Below are 25401 nucleotides of genomic sequence, written 5' to 3' on the forward strand. Positions count from 1 at the left end.
TCGGGCAACCCCCACCCTAAAAAAATCTAAAAATCAATCCCTGGTGTTTAGTGGGCTTTCTGCCCCCCGAAGGGGCAGATTAGGGGCCAATGCTCCATCTGCCCCCGGGGACAGAAAGACTGTAGTAATTGGGGGGTGGGGTGGGGGCATGGGCCTGCCCGTTTTGGGCAGCCCCCAACTTTATTTTTTTTATTTTTTATTCCCTGGTTTCTAGTGGGCTTTTTGCCCCCCGGGGGGGGTAGATTGGGGGCCGATGCCCCATCAGATAGGCTGTAATGGTGGCGGGTGGGTGGGGGCATTGGCGTGCCCGTTGCGGGCAGCCCCCACCCTAAAAAAAACCTAAAAACTAATCCCTGGTATTTAGTGGGCTTTCTGCCCCCCCGAAGGGGCGGATTAGGGGCCAATGCCCCATCTTACCCCCGGGGGGAAGAAAGACTGTAGTAATTGGGGGGTGGGGTGGGGGCATGGGTCTGCCCGTTTTTGGAAGCCCCCACCCCTATTTTTTTTCTTTTTTTTAAATTCCCTGGTGTCTAGTGGGCTTTTGCCCCCCCGGGGGGCAGATTGGGGGCTAATGCCCCCATCTGCCCCCCAGGGGGGGAAAAAAGACTAAATTGCGCCACAATAACCAGGGGGGAGCAAAGGCCCTTGCCCAAGGGGCCGCTCCCCCTCCCTGGTGTCCAGTGGGTGGATCCCTGCTTGGGGATCGCCCTCCTGTGGCGATCCCCAAGCAGGGATCCACTGGGGAGATAGCCCCCTGAGCACGTTGAAAGTGAAACTGAAATGAGCCTCTTGGCTCATTTCAGTTTCACTTTCGCTGTAATGACGTTGGCGCGACGTGCGCGCCGATCGTCAATACAGTGAAAGGGGGGGGGCCTTAAGCTCCCGAGGCTATTTTTAATTAAAGATAATCCCTCTGGTGCCGCACCAGAGGGATTCCCCAGGGAATGCCTCATGACGAGCTGGACTCATCATGGGCAAAGCGCGACTGTGCTCCATGACGAGTCCAGCTCGTCATGGGCACTGGAGGGGTTAAAAACTCTACAAAAACTACAGGCAGAGAATGATAATTCCAACTGTCAAGCAAACCCCCGAACTACAGGGGATGATAGACAATAACCTGACAAAGATACAAATGTAACAAACAGAGGAAAGAGAATGACTCCATTCAAAAGAAAATCAAACTTTGATCCAATAGCACCAAGGGATTCAATTGACATTTTCAATGAACAGGTGATAGCAGAACTGAAAAATCTAAATCACAAAGTACAAAATACGAAATCGAAAGTCAACAAAAAAAATCAACAATATAATCAATTAATGACAAAATTAAGAGAAAACAACCAAATTGCTTTAAGGAATTCCGACAAGGGAGGAAATATAGTCATATGGGCAAAAGAAGACTATATACAAGAAGCATTGTCCTAACAAAACGATAGAGCATGCTATAAAAGAAGCAATTACGAACAATATATAATTAATTTTATACGAAATTGCTTGCATGGAAATGTGTGGGACTGATCACTCTGGATGAATACAAATTCATCAAGAAAGAAAATTCTACAGTCCCCAACATATACTTCATACCAAAAATTCACAAGAACCCAAACAGACCACCGAGAAGACCCATAATTGCGGCGCAAAACAGTCTTTTAGAAAATGCATCACAGTACATTGATTTCTATCTACAGGAGCATGTACAGAAGTTACAAAAATTATTTGTTAGTGACATTAGATGTAATGTCGCTGTACACCAGTATAAACTACAAAGATGGTTTACGAGCATTGGAATTTTATTTGGGCCGAAATTCAACTCAAATGTCCCAACATAACTCAATGTTAGTCAACATGGTTAACTTCTGTTTAAACAACAATTTATTTATGTTTGATAAATCCTACTACCAACAATGCCTGGTGTCGCCATGGGTGCCAGCTTCTCCCCCAGCTACGAGTGTTTATACATGGGCTGGTGGGAGGAGCTGGTGGTATGCGACATCCACAAAGCGTACATGGAAAACAACGTGAAACTGTGGCTTAGTTTTATTGATGACTTATTTATCATCTGGAAAGGAACACACTCAAGCGCTACAGAATTTGTCTCAGCCATTAATACCAATAAAACTAATATGGGTTTTACAGCTGTAATTAGTGACAAAATGATACACTTTCTAGATGTTGAGGTATATATTGAGAATGACAAAATAGAAACAGAAATATACCGAAAAGAGACTGCAGGTAATTCAGTACTACACTCATCAAGCTTTCACCCAAGACATCTGATAGAAAGCATTCCCTACAGGGAAACGCTCAGATTTAAAAGAATGTGTAGCAACCCCAAAGACTTAGAAAAAGCACAACAGGCCAGCAAAAAAAGATTTTGGGAATGTGGCTATTCTAAAACAAAATAGATTCAGCCATTGACAAAACTACCACTTTAAGTAGATTCAGTCTTTTGACATCTAAACATACAAACATAAGTCACACAAGTCACAAGAATACTTCTATGGAAATTATACTAATACTAGCATATAACAAGCAGGACAAAGCACTAAAAAACATCATTAGACAAATTGTAATGGTTTTGTAAAATGCAAAAGCTGTAAAGCTTGCCAGTATGGAATAAACAAAACAGCATACGTTACACCAAGTCACTACACTGTAAAACGGACTGCGTGATATATAGGCTAGAATGTTCTTGCAACTTGAAATATGTGGGCAGCACTAAATTGCAGGCCCACAAAAGGATATTACAACACATAAGAGCCATTGTAAATCAAGAACCAACTTACCCAGTGGCCCGTCATTTCAAGGAAACACATAAAAGCAACCTGGAACATTTAAAATACTATTTAATTGACGCAGTAACTATCAATAGAAGGGGTGATGATTAGGGGTGGGCGGAATTTGCGAAATTCACTTTCGCAAATTATCTTGAAAATGTTAATAATCTCTGCAAACACGCGGAAATATCGCGAAGATGCAGACGTTTTTATCCCGCCCGTTCGTGGTATTTTCTGTGTGGTCGCGGCTCGCCAACTTACCCATGCTGTTGCTCGCGGGAGCGGCCAACTTATTTTCACTTGTCTCGCGGTGCATGATCGCGAGAAGAAAGACGTGATCGCGCAACGAATGACGTTACTGCGGGCGCTAACTGTTGCAAGACAGCGCAAATGGCTACCAACAATCCAACATCTCGTGGAGAACGCGACCGGATCGGGAAAACTTGTCGGCGAATGCGGGGATTCAGGTAAGGCGATCGTGCGCATGCGAGAATGTATTATTTTACAGCGCGAGCAAGCAAAAAATTTCCGGGGAAATGCGGATTGCGGAAATTTTGACATTTTCGCGCTCTCCGCAGAACGCGAAAATGTCAGATTATCGCAATTTCCACGAGCGGAACGGAATTTTAGTCCAGGCCTAGTGATGATAGAGAGGGCACTCTAAGGAAATTAGAAACAGGATATATTTTACATCTAAACTGCATTTTTCCTGGAGGCCTGAATGCAACAGAGGACCTGTTTACCTACCTCTAATGCAACTTCTCCAAGCCTGTAAAGACAAACTACATTGCTTAAATCTTTACACATTTTTTATATGACTTTTTGTTTTCTGAAATTATTTTCACAATTACTATAAAAAATGAATCCATGAGGACAATGGAGTCGTTTGCAGCTGCACATACCTAAACCATAAAAATTGTGTTTTTTTAACCTTTGCACCTAAGCACTTTATTATAAGACACACAGGTAACTTAAACATTGACTAGATTTCTTTGCACTAATAACCTGCACTCCCACTTATTCAAATCATAGACAGGATCAACGATCTAAGCTCATTACTGGACTTGCCGACTATTGCAAATCATATATATGACAAGAGTCTAATAGATGGATTGAGGAAAACAAATGTATTATGCAGAAAATTATGTGATGCACTGAATGTCAACAAATCCATACTATGCAATTATCGTGATATTTTAATCCCAAACAAATTTTATAATCATTTAATAATGTCTGTGAATTTTAAAATGTCAGCAACTAATGAGTCTGTTTTCACATACTATAAATGTTAGTCAGTATGTTTTTACTGTATATGCCAAACTACTTTTTGCACTTTGCACATGTTACTTTAAATAAGGAAAAAAATCAGGGAAGCATTTGTCATGTGAGCAAGGTCCGAACGGACCAAAACGCGTACTGGCCGGCAACTAAAGAACATCCTATTGCACTAATTGAGTGGTCCACGTCTGTTTTTGTGCAAAATTGGGAGCTAAGGAGTACAGAGAACATATATACAGAGATATATACATATATATAACTTTGGCGCCGGTCGACGAATCCTCGCGAATTTCTCAAAATAGGTGGGGCGCTACGCTCCGCTCCTACCCTGAAAGTCTCGGGGGGATTCGTCAAGCGGGGCTGAGATAAAAGGGGGGTCCCAAAACGCGTTTTTCCCATGCATTTTTCCATAGGACCTTTAGACAGGGCTACAGCCCGAACGGCTGAACAGAATTACTAGAAATTTGGCAGAGAGGTAGTCCTCAGGTCAAGGAAGTGCCTTTTGTAGGTTTGGTGTAAATCTGTTCAGTAGATTCTGAGAAAATAGCCTTTAAATCAATATATATATCTGAGCCAGCTTACGGTACGCTTACCGTACGCTTACCGTACGCGTACGGTGGCGTGCGCGAGCGCGATTCTGATTGGCTTTAGATCTTAGTAAACATTCGAATCGGCCGAAACCAGGAAGCGGCGGCCGCCATTTTGTGTATTTCACTCCGGTAAAAAAGAGTGATATCTTGAAAAGGGGGCAAGGGAGAGAGTTACAGACCCCCTAACATTTGTAAGGGGGTCAAAGAAGGACAGAAAAGTACAAAGAAAACATTTATTGATTTTTAAAAAAATCACGGGGTACGCGTACGGTAAGCTTACGGTAAGCGTACGGTAAAAAAAAAAAGAAAAAAAAGAAATGAAATTCAGATTTAAGTGTTTAGATATTAGGGGGCTCTAAAAAGAGCCGTTGTGTTTATTAAGTGATTTTTTAGTGGTACCTACAAGTAAGTACCGATGCAGAGTCTAAGGTTCAAGAGGAAGACTCTGTTCCCTTCATCATTGAAGTGCACACCATCTCCTCTATAAATGTCTTGCATGTCGTAACGCAAGTTGTTGTGGTAAATGGAACCCATACCATAGTCACGGAGGAAAGCAGAAACAGATTTGTTGACGTGCTTTCTTGCTTTGTCAATCTGCGGACAGAAATGATTGGACCAGTTCCATTTTTGCCTTTGGCATATGTTAGAAAACACAAAGGCAGTTTTAGGGAAAAGTGAAAACAGTTGTGCAAAGGTGTCCTTCATAAGCATTTCCAGACCTACCCCAGTCAAAGTGCCTAGGTCATTGCCACCACAGTGCACTATTATGAGGTCAGGGTGTTGGATTTGCATGAAGGATTTCACCAATGGCATCAATTGGTGCCACTTTAACCCTCTCTGACCAATCCATTTAATGTCTACATTTGGCAAAGCAAGGTCTCTCACCATACCTGTTTTCTCTGCAAACTTTTCACTCCAGAAGACATAGCTGTGCCCTACAATAAACACTGTGAACATCTTCAAAGGAGAACTGGATGCACTCAGGAGGTGTCTTTCAGTAGAATGGCAATATGAAAAGAAAGACAGTTTGGAAATGGAGGCATACATATTTTTTTCAAAACAAAAAGAACTGATTGGCTGTTTCATACCATTCTAGAATAAAAACTAGGCTGTATGTGTAAATTAATAGAAGCATGTTTTGTATTGGTACAGAAAAATGTGTTACCAAAGAACAGTACTATGGATTTGCTGTTAGGTTTGAAAAGTCAAGCACTCTTGCTCTGTGGAATTGAAACATTGTTTGGCGAACTTCTGACCTGACTCCACACAGCAGTGTTCCATGAGCTGTTGCTATGGTAGCAGGCAGAAGTCAAGTTGGGGGAAGGGTACTAGGCAGAAGTCAAGTTGGGGGAAGGGTACTTTTGGAAAAGGGTTGGTTTTCAACCAATAGAAATGTGTGATTACATTTGAAAAAAAGGGGGAAGCACTGAGATTTGAAACTTACATGTATATGTGTGGAAAAATAGAGGGAAACTTTGCCATTATCTGGTTCTGCTGAGAGGAGAGAGGTGTAGAGAACAGAGATCCTGGCTCTGATAATCTGCTGTTTAAGTGCCACATTTCTTTCACAACTAACTAATTTTAAAGGTGAGGTTAGAGTTTGAGAGGAGATGTATATGGTAAATTAAGAAATGAATAATAGAAATGTAATTCTTTTTGTTGAAGTTGCGTTTATTATTTTCTGTTTTGGGAGAAATTTAAATGTGAGGAACATGTAAAATAATATGGACTATGTTTTCACGATAAATTAAGGTGTATTGGTATAAAAAATGAATAGTTTAAGGGTTTGAGGTTGGACTCAGTAATGCAAATACATTCAGCATCACTAAGGCTGGTTGCCCTTGGTGGAATGTAGGCAGTCACCCAGGTTACACATGTTGGGAAATATAGGCAGAGATTTATTGTGTACAACTCTGGTAATTTTATATTTGCATTAGTAGGAAAAAGGGGGAGCGATTTTTTGGTGCAGAAGCAGACTCCTAGCACACACCCAGCTCCTTTCCATGTATAATCATGCACAGTATTTACAAGCGAGTGGGGTTTGAGGTTTCAGTCTGTAATGCAAATACATTCAGCATCACTAAGGCTGGTTGCCCTTGCTGGAGTGTAGGCAGTCACCCAGGATACACATGGTGGTGGTCTGAAAAAGCAGTTTGGACATGTGCATTTAAAAAAATCTGAAAAGTGGATTCATAATGTGTCAGTCTGTAAAAGTGATTATCACTTGCCAAAAAAAAAGAGCAGTAAGTGTGCATTCAAATTGGCAAAGAAATTTCGTTTTGTGACTAATGTGAAAACATGACTCTGTGTGCAAATAGGAATTACAGGCAGAGATTTATTGCGTTTTGCTCTGGTGATTTCACAGTTGCATTAGTAGGAAAAAGGGGGAGCGATTTTTTGGTGCAGAAGCAGACTCTTAGCACACACCCAGCTCCTTTCCATGTATAATCATGCACAGTATTTACAAGCGAGTGGGGTTTGAGGTTTCAGTCTGTAATGCAAATACATTCAGCATCACTAAGGCTGGTTGCCCTTGCTGGAGTGTAGGCAGTCACCCAGGATACACATGGTGGTGGTCTGAAAAAGCAGTTTGGACATGTGCATTTAAAAAAATCTGAAAAGTGGATTCATAATGTGTCAGTCTGTAAAAGTGATTATAACTTGCCAAAAAAAAAGAGCAGTAAGTGTGCATTCAAATTGGCAAAGAAATTTCGTTTTGTGACTAATGTGAAAACATGACTCTGTGTGCAAATAGGAATTACAGGCAGAGATTTATTGCGTTTTGCTCTGGTGATTTCACAGTTGCATTAGTAGGAAAAAGGGGGAGCGATTTTTTGGTGCAGAAGCAGACTCTTAGCACACACCCAGCTCCTTTCCATGTATAATCATGCACAGTATTTACAAGCGAGTGGGGTTTGAGGTTTCAGTCTGTAATGCAAAGACATTCAGCATCACTAAGGCTGGTTGCCCTTGCTGGAGTGTAGGCAGTCACCCAGGATACACATGGTGGTGGTCTGAAAAAGCAGTTTGGACATGTGCATTTAAAAAAATCTGAAAAGTGGATTCATAATGTGTCAGTCTGTAAAAGTAATTATCACTTGCCAAAAAAAAGAGCAGTAAGTGTGCATTCAAATTGGCAAAGAAATTTCGTTTTGTGACTAATGTGAAAACATGACTCTGTGTGCAAATAGGAATTACAGGCAGAGATTTATTGCGTTTTGCTCTGGCGATTTCACAGTTGCATTAGTAGGAAAAAGGGGGAGCGATTTTTTGGTGCAGAAGCAGACTCTTAGCACACACCCAGCTCCTTTCCATGTATAATCATGCACAGTATTTACAAGCGAGTGGGGTTTGAGGTTTCAGTCTGTAATGCAAATACATTAAGCATCACTAAGGCTGGTTGCCCTTGCTGGAGTGTAGGCAGTCAAAAAGGATACACATGGTGGTGGTCTGAAAAAGCAGTTTGGACATGTGCATTTAAAAAAATCTGAAAAGTGGATTCATAATGTGTCAGTCTGTAAAAGTGATTATCACTTGCCAAAAAAAAAGAGCAGTAAGTGTGCATTCAAATTGGCAAAGAAATTTCGTTTTGTGACTAATGTGAAAACATGACTCTGTGTGCAAATAGGAATTACAGGCAGAGATTTATTGCGTTTTGCTCTGGTGATTTCACAGTTGCATTAGTAGGAAAAAGGGGGAGCGATTTTTTGGTGCAGAAGCAGACTCTTAGCACACACCCAGCTCCTTTCCATGTATAATCATGCACAGTATTTACAAGCGAGTGGGGTTTGAGGTTTCAATCTGTAATGCAAAGACATTTAGCATCACTAAGGCTGGTTGCACTTGCTGGAGTGTAGGCAGTCACCCAGGATACACATGGTGGTGGTCTGAAAAAGCAGTTTGGACATGTGCATTTAAAAAAATCTGAAAAGTGGATTCATAATGTGTCAGTCTGTAAAAGTGATTATCACTTGCCAAAAAAAAAGAGCAGTAAGTGTGCATTCAAATTGGCAAAGAAATTTCGTTTTGTGACTAATGTGAAAACATGACTCTGTGTGCAAATAGGAATTACAGGCAGAGATTTATTGCGTTTTGCTCTGGTGATTTCACAGTTGCATTAGTAGGAAAAAGGGGGAGCGATTTTTTGGTGCAGAAGCAGACTCTTAGCACACACCCAGCTCCTTTCCATGTATAATCATGCACAGTATTTACAAGCGAGTGGGGTTTGAGGTTTCAGTCTGTAATGCAAATACATTCAGCATCACTAAGGCTGGTTGCCCTTGCTGGAGTGTAGGCAGTCACCCAGGATACACATGGTGGTGGTCTGAAAAAGCAGTCAGGACATGTGCTTTTAAAAAAATCTGAAAAGTGGATTCATAATGTGTCAGTCTGTAAAAGTGATTATCACTTGCCAAAAAAAAAGAGCAGTAAGTGTGCTTTCAAATTGGCAAAGAAATTTCGTTTTGTGACTAATGTGAAAACATGACTCTGTGTGCAAATAGGAATTACAGGCAGAGATTTATTGCGTTTTGCTCTGGTGATTTCACAGTTGCATTAGTAGGAAAAAGGGGGAGCGATTTTTTGGTGCGGAAGCAGACTCTTAGCACACACCCAGCTCCTTTCCATGTATAATCATGCACAGTATTTACAAGCGAGTGGGGTTTGAGGTTTCAGTCTGTAATGCAAATACATTCAGCATCACTAAGGCTGGTTGCCCTTGCTGGAGTGTAGGCAGTCACCCAGGATACACATGGTGGTGGTCTGAAAAAGCAGTCTGGACATGTGCATTTAAAAAAATCTGAAAAGTGGATTTATAATGTGTCAGTCTGTAAAAGTGATTATCACTTGCCAAAAAAAAGAGTAATAAGTGTGTTTTCAAATTGGCAAAGAAATTACGTTTTGTGACTATTGTGAAAAGAAATGTAGTAACATATTTAAATAAAATAAAGGAATTTTTTTTTAGTTTTTTTCAGGTATTGCTGAAGAGCAGTGAACAAAATTTAAGATGCCTACAAAATCCAGAGTTCAAAAAACTCACAAAAAAAACCTATATTTGAAGACAACTGGAGGACCAAAGTTAGTAGAAGATGCTCATGTTGGGAAAAAGAAAAAATCTTCTGGTAAGCAGAAAAAACAATTTCTAAAAAATATATTCAAAAGAATGAAAAATGTACAAAATGTCTGTACTGGAAAGAATGTTTTGAAAAGAAAAGGACAGGAAAAAATTGAGAATTTAGTTAATGCAAATATACCTTCTGCAACTGAAAAGATTTACATAAATAGAAAAACAGCGTTTAAAGAGATACGTAGAAAAATGTTTCAGAGAAGAGTTATGTCCAATTTGATAAAGGATGTGAAGAAATATAAGCAAAAGACTAAGTTTTATAAAAGAAAAAAAGAAATTGAAGCCATTGCAGCAAAGGCATTAGAATTAAAAAGGAAACTATTCATTTTAATTTTGAATAGGATGCGTACATTAGATAAAATGGTTAATGTACTGAAATCACATAGCAAAAGGAAAAGAGTAGTGAACAGAACAAACTTTTGTAAAGTGTTTTTAGGAAAGTGGATGCATAGTTCAAGTAGTGAACCTTTTTTTAATGAAGAGAGCTATTTTCAAAGTAATAGTTTGCTGCATGCAGTTGACACCAGAGGTCGTGCTTACAAAGTAAAAAATGGTTGCATAATGGAGAAGGAGATAATGGTTCCAAGAGATGAGGTACAAGTGATGGCAGATGAGGCTATGGGGAGACGTCCTAAAGCCCCAGTGTACACTTGGAATTGTAGTAGTATTTGCACTGTGCGTCAGGAATCTATTGACAAATTTCGTGAGTTTCTAAGAGAATATAGTAAAAAAAGTATAAAACAGAAGATTAAGGTGCTTCAAAGTCTGGATCCATGCAGAGTGAGAGAGAATACTGGTTTGCAGGGTCATTCTCTGGCTTGTCTATCTAGAAAAGTGTGTAATAGTGTTTTTCATCATTTTAGGATGCTGGCTGTTCATCATACTGAAATGAGAAAGTTTGTGAGACGGTTGTATTTTGCCAAAAGTCCAGCAATAAAGTTAAATGAATTGAATAGGGCTCTGTTCCGAGGAACGGTATCAGATGTAGAGAAGGTTGTTGATGAAATTCAGTTTTGTTACTTTGGTCCTGAACAAAACAGTGCAGAGAAGGACACAGTAAATGAGGAAGAAGTGGAAGAGAATGTAGAACCCTCTGTAAGTAACACATTTAATGATCACATAACAAAATTTGCAATAATCTCTAATGAAAGACCAAATTTTGCTTGTATTTGTTGCCGCAGAACTCATTATAGAAAACAAACTAGGAATGTTGATCTCTACAGAAAGAGTGAAAATGAAGATAATTATAAGTGGAAGGATTTTGCCACATATATATTTCTTGAAAATTGTTTTGATTTGGGTGAAGATCAGCGTATTTGTAAATACTGTTACAACAAGTTAGAGGAAAATAGAATGCCGACCAGAGCTGTACATAATAATTTAGAATTGGATGCTATTCCTGCTGAACTTTCTGAATTAAATACATATGAGTCTATACTCATTCAATGTGTTCATCCGTTCCAGACCATAGTACGTATGGAGCCCAAAACTGGTAAATTACCTTCTTCCGATTTACTGAGAGGTTTAAAAGGTAGAGTGGTGTATTTGCCCTTGGATTTGAAAAAAAATATGGAAACTATTGATGCGGATACTTTGGAAACTGAACCATTAATTATTCTGGTTAATGGTGTACCTACAAAGAATAAGAAGATTTGGCAGGAGCTGGCAGATGTGCGGAAAGTACAAAGAGCAAATTTGTATTTGAAAAGGAATAACAAATGGTATGAATCAATTTATATAGAAGAAGAAGAAGATTTACAAGAAGACACAGAAACACCAACTGGACAAATTGAAAAAGTGGACAAGTCAAAGGAAGAAGAAATTTATGAACATTTTAGCATACATCCTCTTCATTCAAAAGAAGTTATGGGAGACAATATTGATCTCTTTCAGATGAAGAAAGCAAAAGGAACTCCCGTGAGTGTATGGGAGGAGAGCTTGGAAGCTCGATGTTTTCCCCAGCTGTTTCCTAAAGGAAAAGGAGGACGATACGATGAACGTCCGGAACAGATTCCAGCTTCTGAGTATCGGACTACAAGACTATATGCTGAAGATCCCAGATTTCGACAAAGTATTCCTTATTTGTTCCATCTTTTATTTGAAAGCGACTTGTCTGCACTGTCTTATGCAGTAAATCACATTTTAAAAAGTGGAGTACATTTACAAAATGTGTCTGCTAAGGATTTTATGGAGAAAGTGCAGCACCGAGATGATCATTTGGAAACACAACTGATCAATCTGATGGCTTGTCAGCGTGGGACAAATGAATATTGGTACCGACGCCATGGTGAATTAAAATGCATGTTACGGAATTTAGGAACACCAACATGGTTTGTTACACTAAGCTGTGCCGAGTACGCTTGGGATGATTTACTGGATTTTCTACGAGAGGCAAATTCAAACATTAAAAACATCGAATACAAGACAGCAGGAGAACTGTGCTCATTGGATCCGGTTAATGTTTGCAGATATTTCAATCATAGATTTGAGGCTATGATGTCCTTCATCTGCAATAAAAAAAATCCACCTCTTGGAGAAGTAGTAGATTTCTTTTGGAGAAAAGAGTACCAGGCAAGAGGTGCTCCTCATATTCATATGCTGTTGTGGATCAAGGATGCCCCAAAGTTTGGAACAGATACTGATGAAGCAGTGTTATCTTACATTGAAGAATATGCAACATGTGCTATACCAAAAAGCACAGAAGATAAAAAGTTAAAGGAGCAAGTTTTACGTTTCCAAAGTCATCGGTGTGGAAAATACTGTCGACGGAAATACAAGAGCAAAGATAAATACTACACTAAATGTCGATTTGGATTTCCTAGACCTGTTCTTTCAAATGGAAGAGTAAACAGTTTTATGTCAGCTGTGAGACATACTATCACAAGAAAATCACCTAAGAATACCTACAACCTTAAAAGAAAAGAAGAATCAAAAAATATAAATGACTACAACCCAGTCATTTTATCCATGTGGAACGCTAACATGGATATACAGTATGTAGCTGACAATTCCATTGCTGTTGCTCGATATGTAACGTCTTACATTACGAAATCAGAAAAAACAGAATTGAAGGAAATGTGGGAAGAGATTTCTCACGAGAAGACTGTCAGTAAGAAGCTGTACAGTTTCAGTTTGAAGATGTTATCGCATCGAGAAATTGGATCCTACGAACGTTCAGATAGGTTATCTTCTGCAAGTCTCTACTCGAAGTCAAGAAGAATAATTTGGGCAAGTTTAGGCCTTGCAGCAATGAGAAATCGGGTACTAAAATCTGTTGGAGAAATTGAATATTTGGCCGAGAATGACCCAGAAAGTACAGATATTTTGAAATCAAACATGTTGGACACATATTATCCCAAGAGAAGTCAACATCTGGAGAACATGTGTCTCTATGAAGTGCTGCAGAACTACATTTATTCACGGAAAGCCGCAGAAGACATCAACAATGGAAAATATAAAGTCATTGGTGAGGAAAGATGTTTGGTGAAGCAAACAAAAGGAAGTTTGATAAATCACAGGAAGCTGAGTTGCGACACTACTGACAAGAAGGAATTTTACTACTTGGCTCTTTTACAGTTGTTTAAACCATGGCGTACAGAGGATGAACTACTGGGAGAATTTCAAAGCTATGAAGATTCTTTTAATGCTTGCAAAGACAGCATACAATGCAGTACATTCTCAAGTTATCTGCAAATGTTAAATGAAGAAATTGAACAGGAAACTACAATTGCAGCAGAAATAGCTAGAGACAGTTCTCAGGACAGCCAAAGTTCAGAAACACTCAGTCAAGATCCCCTAGGACAACCAATCGTTGAAAATGAAGCATCAATAGCCATGAATGAAGTGGAAACGGCTATGAATCAAGCTCAAGAAGAATTTATAGACTTACAAAATTTGGAAAGACAACTGAACGAAGAGCAGCAACAAATTTATGAAGAGATCAGAAACAAAATTGATCACGGATTTCTACATGAAAAAAAAGAGTGCTCATGCACATCATTTCATCCAATCAGGATGTATGTAAGCGGACAAGCTGGAACTGGAAAAAGTTTCCTAATTAAAGTCATCAGAAGCTACCTACAGCAAAAAACGGATTCTACTTTGTCTTGTGTGGTTACTGCTCCAACTGGGTTAGCAGCATATAACATAAAAGGAATCACTTTACATCGTTTGCTAATGTTACCAGTGGAGCATGAGAACAAAATACAATACAACAAGCTAACTGGAGAAGCATCCTTGGAAGTTTCAAGAGTCTTGAAGAAGATGCAAGTTCTCATTATTGATGAGGTGAGCATGGTTTCAAACTTAATGCTTGCCTTTGTGCATTTAAGAATGCAGCAAATTCTGAAGACAGACTATGACATGTTATTTGGTGGAAAACACGTCATAGTTTTTGGAGATCTTTTGCAAATTACTCCAGTTAAAGGACAACCAGTGTTTAATACTGTCACACATGAAGACACGAAGAAGTCATTGGGAAGCATCGGAAATACAAATATTTGGTCCTTCTTTGAGTACAAGGAACTTACTACTAATATGAGGCAAGCAAGCGATGAAGAATATGGAAGTATTCTGAAAGATATCAGAATTGGACTACTCACAGAAGTTGGCAAAAAAGCATTACAGAGTCGGCTGCTACATCATTTATTTCCAAAGGAAGAAATAGTTGCAGAGAAGATATACAAGAACATTGCAGAAAACAAAAGTATCATCTGCTTAATGCCAACTCTACGTGAATGCTCAATATTCAATGAGGAGCTTTTGAAATTGGAAAAGGAAGAGATCAGGAAATTAGAAGCAGTGGACAAAATTGAGGATGGAAGAATTACTGTCACAGTAACAGGCACACTGAAAAATAAATTGGATTCACTAGAGAAGAACATTTCCAAAACAGCTGGATTAGAAAAAAATATATATGTTTGCATGAACTGTAGAGTATTTTTAAGGAGAAATTTGGATGTTGAAAAAGGTTTAGTTAATGGAGCTATGGGAAGAGTTGTGGGTTTTATTAATTATCAGAAAAAAGATGGAATTGAATGTTTAAAAATAAAATTTGATCAGATAGAAGAAGTTAAAGACATTTGTCGTTGTACAGTTCGTTTCATGCTTGTGAAAGACTTATATGTACGTAGGAAGCAGTTTCCGTTTTTGCTAGCATATGCTGTAACTATTCACAAGTCTCAAGGATTGACTGTAGATTGTGCATTTGTGAACATTGGTTCAACTGTCTTCAAAGAAGGTATGGCATATGTTGCTTTGTCATGAGTGAAAACATTATCAGGTTTAGTCATGATAGACTTTGATGACTCAAAAGTTAGTGCTGATACAAATTGTGTAAAGGAGTATAATAGATTAAGAAGAAGCTATGCTCCTCATTTAGGTCAGTATCCTGTGTTGGAGAAACGTGTAGTTTCTCGTAAAAGGAGAAATGAGAATATCTGTGATGAAGATGTACAGAGGAGGAAAAAAAAGAGGAGTGATGTAATTGCAAGCAAAAAGAGTAAGGAAAAAGAAGAACAGGTTGTAGGATGTCATTTTGAAAATAGCTCTGGTGTCAACTGCTACGCAAATGTAGTGCTGAATGTTGCATTTTATCTGGAAAGTTTGCAAGAGCAGATAATAGTAAATCAGGGAAAAAGATTCTGTTCAGAGCTGAGTCTCCTTTTTCAAAAGCTGAGTAATGATAAAACTCAAATAGAAAGTGCTACTGAAATTAGAAAACTTTTAGATGTATGTTCAGGACGAACACAGTTTTCTCAAAATGAACAGCAAGATGCACACACATTTTTGATGTTTTTTCTTCAGGTACTGGAAGAAGAAGAAGTTGCAATTGATAATTTATTTGGTCTCTCTTATAAATGGGAACATAGTTGTGAAAACTGTTATAATATATGTGGCTCTAATGTTGATAATGAAAGGTTTATTTTTTTGACATTGCCAGAGACTAAAACAGTCACTTTTGCTAAATTAGTTAAAGATGCTAATCATAGCATGCAATGCGGTGAGTGTCAATCTGACATGTTTTCAACATTAATTTTAAAGGAATATGGACAGTATGTAATTTTAATGATGCAACGATATAGAGCTGATGGTTCAAAATTGGATACTTTAATAAAGAAGTTTACAGGACAGCAATTATCAATTTCAGGAAAAACTTTTGTAACTGTTGCAATAATTTTCCATGAAGGACCTACTGTTACTTCTGGACATTACACAGTTTATCTTAAATGTGAAAAAGGCTGGACACTGTGTAATGATTCCCAATTGGTTTTTAAGCAACGTTTGCCTTTTGATTTAGCAAATTCCTATCTAATCTTCCTGAAACCTAAATTTTAGAGAGACTTGGCAAGATCTGGACGAAACAATTTTACCATTTTATTGGATTACCATTGTAATTTTCAAAAATAAAGATTTTTTAAATTATCATTTGGCCTAATGGAAAGATAACCAATTGTAATGTGGACTTTTTAAATTTTTAATGAAACTTTCGAAAACCAAAAATTTAGAGAAAATCGGTAACATTTGCTCAATTTAAATTTTGGAATGTTATTGGAGTGCCATTGGAAATTTTTTCAAAAAAGATTTTTTAAATTACTATTTGGTCATGTGGAAAGGTAAACAATTCTATTGTGGACATAAATTAATAATAAATAGTTAGGGAACCAATATGTTACAGAGAATCGGTGAGATCTGTACAAATAAAACTTTAGAATTTTATTGGATTACCATTGGAAATTTAATCAAAAAAGAATTTTAAAATTACTATTTGGCCTAAAGGAAATGGAACCAGATGTAATGTGGAGTTATTTGAGATATAATATTGTGATTATACTTCTGAAACAAACATATCAGACGGTATTTTAAAGAAATAAGTATTGATATTAGATGATATTTTTTTAGAATATTATGCATTTCTATAATGTTAAGTTTAAGTAAAAAGAGATTCTGGGCTTTTTTAATATAATCTTTGAGATTGTTATTTTTTTTTGCCCGCTGTAAAATGATGAATGCAATTGCTTTCACAATTTATAGTGAAATGCAATATATTCTGAAAACAGCAAAAATGAGGCAAAAATATTTTTTGATAAATATGTAAATATGTGTACTGTATTATAAAATGTTTTAAAAATATTAATACTTTTTTCTTTTTTTTCAGATTGATATAGAAAATTTTCGAAAACTAGAACCATTTTTAAAGCAATTTTTTAAAAAAACAAATGAATAAATATTTTTTTGAGTGGGTATGGTAAGTCAATAATAATAATTGTAGTCTCTCAAAGACCTTTTAATGTGATAATTGATTTTTAGTGTTTTTAAAAAAAAAAAAAAAAAAAATACGCGCACCGTACGGTAAAAAAAAAAAAAAAAAAAAGTTTTTAAAAACATATATAAAAAAAAGATGAAAGATTAGGTTGGCTCTTAAAAGAGCCGTTGTGTTCATGCAGGGACAGAGGAAAGAAAGATTGGGAAAATTAGTCTCTGCGACAAGTGTGCTGATCTATTTTGAGGTTCACTAGGGAAACACTGGTCTCCCTATGACAAATTAGATCATGACAAGAGGCGCATCGAATATCAACCCTCAGAAATCGAGGGTTAATTTCCAGAGGGCCAGCAAAAGGAGATGCTCCCCCCACAGATGAAGGGCTCACCTGACCTGCAGAAGAAGGACTCAGCCCTGCAGATGATGGTCCAGGCTGAGCTGCTGTGGATGTGCTTGGTTGACTTACTGAAGGGTTACCTCCAGTAAGTCGAGCATGTGTCCTTTTGTGTACATCCTTGAGGTGCCTCATCATGGTATGATTCCCAAAGGAATACTTCCTGTCAGGATTACCTCTTGAAATTACACGCTGACACAGCTTGCAAGTCACTAAGGGTGCATTTACCTTTTGCTGGCCTTCAGGAAAAGTAAAATAATCCCATACATAAGAGGTCTTTTGTTTCCTCGCTCTCTGCCTCAAGGTAGTGCTGCTAGTGCTAGCCTCACTCTCAGAAGGGCTCTGCTGTTCTGCCATCGTATCACAAAGACATCCCAGCTCCTTCTCCTAAGGGATCACAAGCAGAAATGAGGGGAATGGGTGTGGTGTAGGAGAGTTCTAGAACTGAAAGTAGTTTCAACCAATCAAAAGTTGTGTTTCATGATCACATGACCTACCGTACGCTTACGGTACGCTTACGGTACGCTTACGGCAAAAGTACGCATGCGCGTAAAAAAGACACGTGCTTGCGCGCATGCGCATAACAGTCACTACCCGACACTTCCGCGTAACGTGCGCGTGTAGCGTACACGCGTACGCGTCCCACGCGGAGTACGCGCGGCTACGCAAATTGCGTAACTATACGCAAACAGCGTAGAAAAATTACGGACATTGCGTAAACCGTACGCTTACCGTAAGCTTACGGTACGCGTACTAAAAAAAAATTAAAAAAAGGAAAAAATGTATTGCTAATAAATTTTACCTGTTTATTTTATAAAATATTTTTAAAAAAACATATTATAGAATTTTAAAAATTTAACCATAGTCTAAAAAAAAGGATAGAAAATTAAAAAAAATATATGTTTAAAAAATAGAAGAAAATAAAAAAATTAGCATTTAAAAAACCTTGCAAATTCACTGAAAAAACCATGGGTTTCACACACGTTATAGTTAGGAATTAGCATTTAAAAAACCTTGCAAATTCACTGAAAAAACCATGGGTTTCACACACGTTATAGTTAGGAATTAGCATTTAAAAAACCTTAGAAATTCAATGAAAAAACCAAAGGTTTCACACATGTTATAGTTAGCTGGACATTTCACTCGTAAAAAACTATTGAAATTCCCCCGTTATAGTTAGTTCAGCTAACTATAACTCGCGCGCCCGCAATGCACTGCTGATGACGTCACATATTACATCACTCATGACATGGTCAGTGACATCACTCATGACATCACTGATGACATCTCAAATGACATCACTGATGACATCACTGATGACATCATCCTTGTGATAGAGTGGCAGACCACATCTGCCCCTAATATAACCTTTGATACACACATTCAAAAATAGAAATTAAAATTTTAAAAACAATGGACATACCAATACCAGTTACAACAACCTATTCAGTAATTCTAAGATCCACATACACATCCACTCATTCACCAACAGTCCTGTACAGTCACTCATACATGTACTCACTCATCATATGTACTCATACACGTATACATCCTGTTACACAATGCCACTCATCCATAGAGGTACTCACACACATAGTCACTCATGCTAATAAAGAATCAAACATACATTTACTTGCATATACAGTTATACACACACCGCCACACTTACTTCTACAGAAACTTACACATACTTAGTCTTTTAAACAATCACTTATAGAAACACATACTTATTCATACATGAACTCTTTCAATCTCTCACTCTCACATATACTCACTTATATACACCAATAGTCACATATACTAGTTTAAAACATATGTAGTTACTCATAGAGACACTATTGAGACAGTCATTCACTCACTAACACACCCATGCACACACTCATTCACCCATAGAGTCCTGCACACATGCTGTCTTCAACACATACAAAGAGTGAGTCACTCATTCATGCACTTATGCACTACGTAATACCCCCCACCGAACCATACAGACATCAGACACTGATACTCAAAAAACCAACTAATAACCTATATAGACACCCATGTAGCTACTCACCAACACATGCAGCCACTTATACACAAAGTGAGAGACTGATACAGATATTTACATATTTAAACATTACTCACTAAGCCATGTATTCACTAAGATACACTTAATCAGTCAGTTATACAATCAATTTTTCAAAAACAATTCATCCATTTAGACACTTATATACCCATTTATTCTTCCATCGACCTTGAGATATACATATATAAAACATATGTAATTTTCTGAAAAACACACATTCTCTGAATGATGTCATCAGTGATGTCATTTGAGATGTCATCAGTGATGTCATGAGTGATGTCACTGACCATGTCATGAGTGATGTAATATGTGACGTCATCAGCAGTGTATTGCGGGCGCGCGAGTTATAGTTAGCTGAACTAACTATAACGGGGGAATTTCAATGGTTTTTTACGAGTGAAATGTCCAGCTAACTTTAACATGTGTGAAACCTTTGGTTTTTTCATTGAATATATATATGTCTATATGTGAGTGAGTGAGTGGGTGTGTGAGGAGCTGTATGAGTGAATACATGGGTGTGTAGTGGCTGTATGGGTGAGTGTGTGGCTGTGTGAGTGGCTGTATGGGTGATTGACTAGTTATATGAGTAGCTATATGGGTGAGTGGTTTTGTGAGTGACTATATGAGCGAATTAGTGTGTGTGTGTGTGTGTGTGTGTGGCTCTATGGATGACTGAGTGGTTGCATGAGTACTTGTATGGGTCTGTCAAGGGTATGTGAGTGATTGTATGGGAATGTAAGTGGGTGTATGAGAGGATGTGTGGGGATGTGAGTGGATATGTGAGTGATTCTGTGGATGATGTCTTAAGTGATTTCACTTGTTGGATTTCATTAGTGATGTCATCAGTGAAAACACTGACCATGTCATAAGTGAAGTATTTTGTGAGGTAATATGTAGTGCATTGTAGGGCCGTAAGTTATACTTGGGGCATGTAATTATTACTGCTGAATTTCTATTGCTTTGTATGAGTGAAATATGAGCCTAATTAAAACCTTCCAGGAAACTTTGGGTTTTTCATAAAATTTCTAAGATATTTTTAAATTCTATTTCATAACTATAATGTCCCTGTAACATTTGTTTTTTCAGTGAATTTCTAAGGCTTTTTAAATTCTATATTCTCACTATGACATCCCTGTAACCTTTAGATTGTTCAGTGATTTTGTATGTTCTTTAATGTTATTACCTCCTATAACCTTTGAGAGAGACTGTGTGAGTGAGTGCATGTGTCTCAGTGAATGTGTGAGCGTGTCTGTGAGTGGGTGCATGCATGCGTGTCTGGGTAGGTCTGTAAGTGGGTGTGAGAGTGTTTGAGTGTGTTTGTGAGTGTTCCATGAGTGTCAGTCAGTCTGTGAGTGAGTACATGAGTGTCTGAGTAGGTATGTGAGTGGGTGTATGAGTGTCTGAGTAAGTCTGTGAGTGGGGGGATGTGAGTCTCTGAGTGGGTCTGTGAGTCAGTGCATAAGTCTCTGAGTAGGCCTGTGAGTGGGTGAGAGGGAGTATGAGTGATTCTGTGAGTGGGTATATGAGTGTATGACTGCATCTGTGAATTGGTATACAGTTTTGAGTTTGTTTGTCAGTGGGTGTATGAGTGTCTGAATGGGTCTTTGAGTGGCTGTAACAGTGTCTGAGTTGTTCTGTGAGTGGGTACATGAGTGTCTGAGTAGATTCGGCTCATTCTTATCTAGTTTTCTCCCTTGTTTTGCTCTCTTCTGACTTTATTCTGCCTCTTTCTGCTCATTGCTGAACATTATTTTGCCTGTTTATGTTCATTACTGACCTCTAGTTTGCCTCTTTCTGCTCTTTGCTGATCTCTATGTTGCCTCTTTCTGCTCATTGCTGGACTTTATTTTACCTCTTTCTGCCCATTTTTGAACTCTATTCTGCCTTTTTGCTGCTCATTCCTGATCTCCGTTTTGCCTCTTTCTGCTCGTTGTTGGTATTTACTTTGCCTCTTTCTGCTAGTTTCTGACCTCTATTTTACCCCCTTCTACTCGTTTCTGACCTCTATTTTGCCTCTTTCTCCTCATTTATGACTTTTATTTTGACTCTTTCTGCTCATTTCCAATCTCTATGTTCTCTCTTTCTGCTTGTTGCTGACCTTTATTTTGCATTTTCTGGTCTTTGCTGACTTCTATTCTGCCTCTTTCTGCTCATTTCTGATCTCAATTTTGCCTCTTTCTTCTTGTCTCTGATCTTTATTTTTCTTCTTTCTGCTCATTGAAGGCCTCAATTTTTCCTTTTTTTGCTCGTTTCTGACCTTTATTTTTCCTCTTTCTGCTTCTTTCTGGCCTTTATTCTCCATCTTTCTGCTCATTTCTCACCTTTATTTTGCCTCTTTCTGCCTGTTTCTGACTTAATTCTACCTCTTTCTGCTTGTTGCTGACCTTTATTCTGTTTTTCTGCTCATTTCTGCACTTTATTTGGCCTCTTTCTGCTAGTTTCTGACCTTTATTTTGCCTCTTTTTGCTCCATTCCCACCGGCATTGTGGTGGGGCCTCAAGCTCCCAACAGTGCCAGCCGGCTCCCTATCTCCTGCAGTAGCCGGCATTGCCATGACAGGCAGGGGGCTGCTGAAAGCCAGCTCCTTGTCTGCCAGAGCAATGTTTTCATCTGTTTCCCTATACGCATATTTACGTGCAGAAAAACAGATGGAAACTCTGCTTTCTGCATGTCAGAGATGTTTGAGAGCTCCGGCTTGCAGAAAGCAGAGTTATGTTTGGTTTTGCTTGGTGGAAGCTGTCAGCTCCAACCAAGCAAAAGCAAACAGCTACCTACTGAGGGTGGCCTCAACAGAAGGTAGCAGGAGCTGGCCATGGGTGGTGACAGTCCCCAGGGCCATCCATGGCTCCATGAGGCAGGCCACGCTATCCCGTCCATCATACCATTTAGCCCTGGGGAGGTGATGGTCCCCAGGGCTGGGGGCCTGCAATGGACCCCCTACATACATTTTTTCAGCCCTGGGTATGTGGCGGTCCCTGTGGCTGTGGAGGGCACAAAGGGCCCCCAAGCATTATTTCAACATATTTTGCCCCAGGCAAGTGGCGGTACCAGAGGAATGGGCTGGCCAAGTGGGCCCATTCGCATACAGTTTTTTTAACTGCAGGGAGGTGTACGTTCCTGGGACTGGTGAGGGGCTGAGTGGACCCCCACATTATTTAAGTCTGATTTACGCTGGGAAGGTGGCAGGCCTGCCTGCATACATATTGTTAAGTGCCCCAGGGAGGTGGCAGTCCCCGGGGCTGCAGGGGCCCCACTGCATTAGTTTATAAACATTTGCCCCAGGGAGGTGGAAGTCCCGAGTGCGTGGGGGGCTGCACATGCATCCCAACACCATGCCCCAAGGAGGTGGCAGCCTCCGGGGCTGAGGACAGGCCCATTGGTCTCTCCCGCACACATATTGTAAAGTAGCCTGGGGATGTAGAGGTCTCTGTGTCTGTGGGGGGCTGTGCAGCACCCTGCTTTCCTTTAGTCATTTTTCCCTGGTGAGGTGGCTCTCCCCAGGGTGTGGGTGGGCCATGTGGAGAGCTGGTTGGAGGCCCAGCCCCCTTTCTCCACCACTCAGTAAATGCTACTACTGCTTAAAAGACCATAGAAATTCACTGAAAAAAATTTAAGTTACAGGGACATTATAGTTAGGAATTAGCATTTTTTTTAAACTTAGAAATTCACTGGAAAAAACAAAGGTTACAGGGACGTTATAGTTCAGAAATAGAATTTAAAAAAAATTAGAAATTAATTGAAAAAAACCTAAGGTTACTGGGATGTTATACTTAGGCTCAGGTTTCACTCATACAAAACCAGTGAAATTCAGCAGTTATATTTAGCTAAGTCAACTATAACTTGCGCCCCCGCAATGGACTGCTTTTGTGCTCACATAGTAAATCACTCATGACATAGGCAGTGACATCACTGATGACATCAACCAGTGACTGAGTGTTTTGTTAAATGCTTATGAGTGCTAAATACATATACCAAGGTGTATTGGTGAATTAGTGGGTGTATGAGTGCCTGTATGGATGATTCAGTGGGTGTGTGACTGACTGTATAAGTGAGTAAATAGGTGTCTCAGTGAATGTATGGGTGAGTGACTGGTTGTGTGAATGTCTGTATTAGTCTATCAGTTGGTGTCTAAGTGGCTGTATGGGTGATATAGCTATAGATGTATTCCAAACGCCATATGATGCCTAGGATGCCCTTCCTTTTGGATCAGGCCTGTTTGGCAGTGTCATTCCCCTTATATTTTCACCCTGCAGTGACATGGAAAACAGATCCACTAGCCTTGCAAATGTCCGTTCTCAGTGTTGATGTATTTGGGTGTTAAATGCGAAACAAATGACCACTCTCTTTTTTGCATATGATTAAGACTCGTCTAGAGTCAAAATCCGGTATGCTGATGTTATAAGTATTACAGCAAACAGTCCAGGGAGGGCCTGGCTTGGCAGTTCGGGCTGGACTGTTCCCATGAGGTACAGGGTCAAGACTGATTTGCATATGGCTGGGTTCAAACTGGAATGGCATGGTGAGCAAAAAAACGATGGATTTAGGCCCAGATCTCTGTACTGGGGTGAATGTATGACATTGTTCTGCATTCTGTCCATCAACTGTTGTTTTTGCATTTTTCACCCCGAGTGGGACGGGTATGCCCAGACGTGGGTCCTGTGCTCTCCATGCCACTGGAATCAAGCTATCCTGACTGAAGAGGGGTGAAACCCCGAAACCGGTCCTAGGATGCTTGTTTCCAGTCCAGGGAGGGCCTGGCTTGGTAATTCAGGCTGGACTGTTCCCATGAGGCACAGGGTCAAGACTGATTTGCATATGGCTCGGTTCAAACTGGAATGGCATGGTGAGCAAAAAAACGATGGATTTAGACCCAGATCTCTGTACTGGGGTGAATGTATGACATTGTTCTGCATTCTGTCCATCAACTGTTGTTTTTGCAGATGTTATAAGTATTGCCACAATTAAAAGAACTGCTACCAAGAACTGTCTGGTAGGCCTGTTATTCACATCAAGGCAGGGTGAAGTATGTGTTTTTTTCTTTTGGAAATATATATATATGCATATATGTATACACACACACACACACACACACCCACACATTGCTGAATCTTGATCATGGGTACAGGTGTCATTCTGCTCACAGTTTTTGAAACATATCATATGGAGCAAAAGTTTAAAATGACCAAAGGACCATAAAGTGTATCATCCCCCACTTAAGCGTGGAGGCCATCTTACAATAGCACTTCATTTACTTCAACATAAGGCATATAACCCTCAAGGTGGCTGCGTCAATTTCACAACTGTTTAGTTTCTTCATCCTGTAGAAACATCTTTAAAGGCTCACTTTACAAATTGATTTTATCATCAGATATCCACATTATACATTACAGTTATGCTCTCTCAATCACACAGTTTTCCTGACACCCCCCCTGGTTCCTTCATAAATAGCATTCTTGTCTTGCCTTTTGTGATTGTTGCTTGTAAATTTTTTGAAGTTTTTCTGCAATTGTACACATTTATTCATCAGCTATAAAGTCAACCAAACATATTAATCCCAAGAACGAAAAATGCAACTGTCACATCACTTCTTGCATGTTCAGTACCGCCCAAGTTGCCTGCAATTGTGTTACCATTGTTCAACGGATTCAACATCAAATAAATAGCAAATTAACGAAATGGAAAATAATAATGAAAGATTATTGCATTACCCAACTTGCTCTATCAAATACTGCCTCACTCTCCTCACATCAGGCTGCCATGTGTGTCTTTTCTTGCAATCCTATCCTGTGATCACGAGAAAGGGAAAAATAAACAAGTTACTAATGCATAAATTGACAAAGAAACACCCTCAATTTTTAAGAGAAAAAAAAAAAATTCATACATGCAGTTCAGTATTAACATTCAAGCCTCT

Source organism: Triturus cristatus, chromosome 5_2, assembly GCF_964204655.1.
Source record: "Triturus cristatus chromosome 5_2, aTriCri1.1, whole genome shotgun sequence".
Taxonomy (NCBI): Eukaryota; Metazoa; Chordata; class Amphibia; order Caudata; family Salamandridae; genus Triturus; species Triturus cristatus.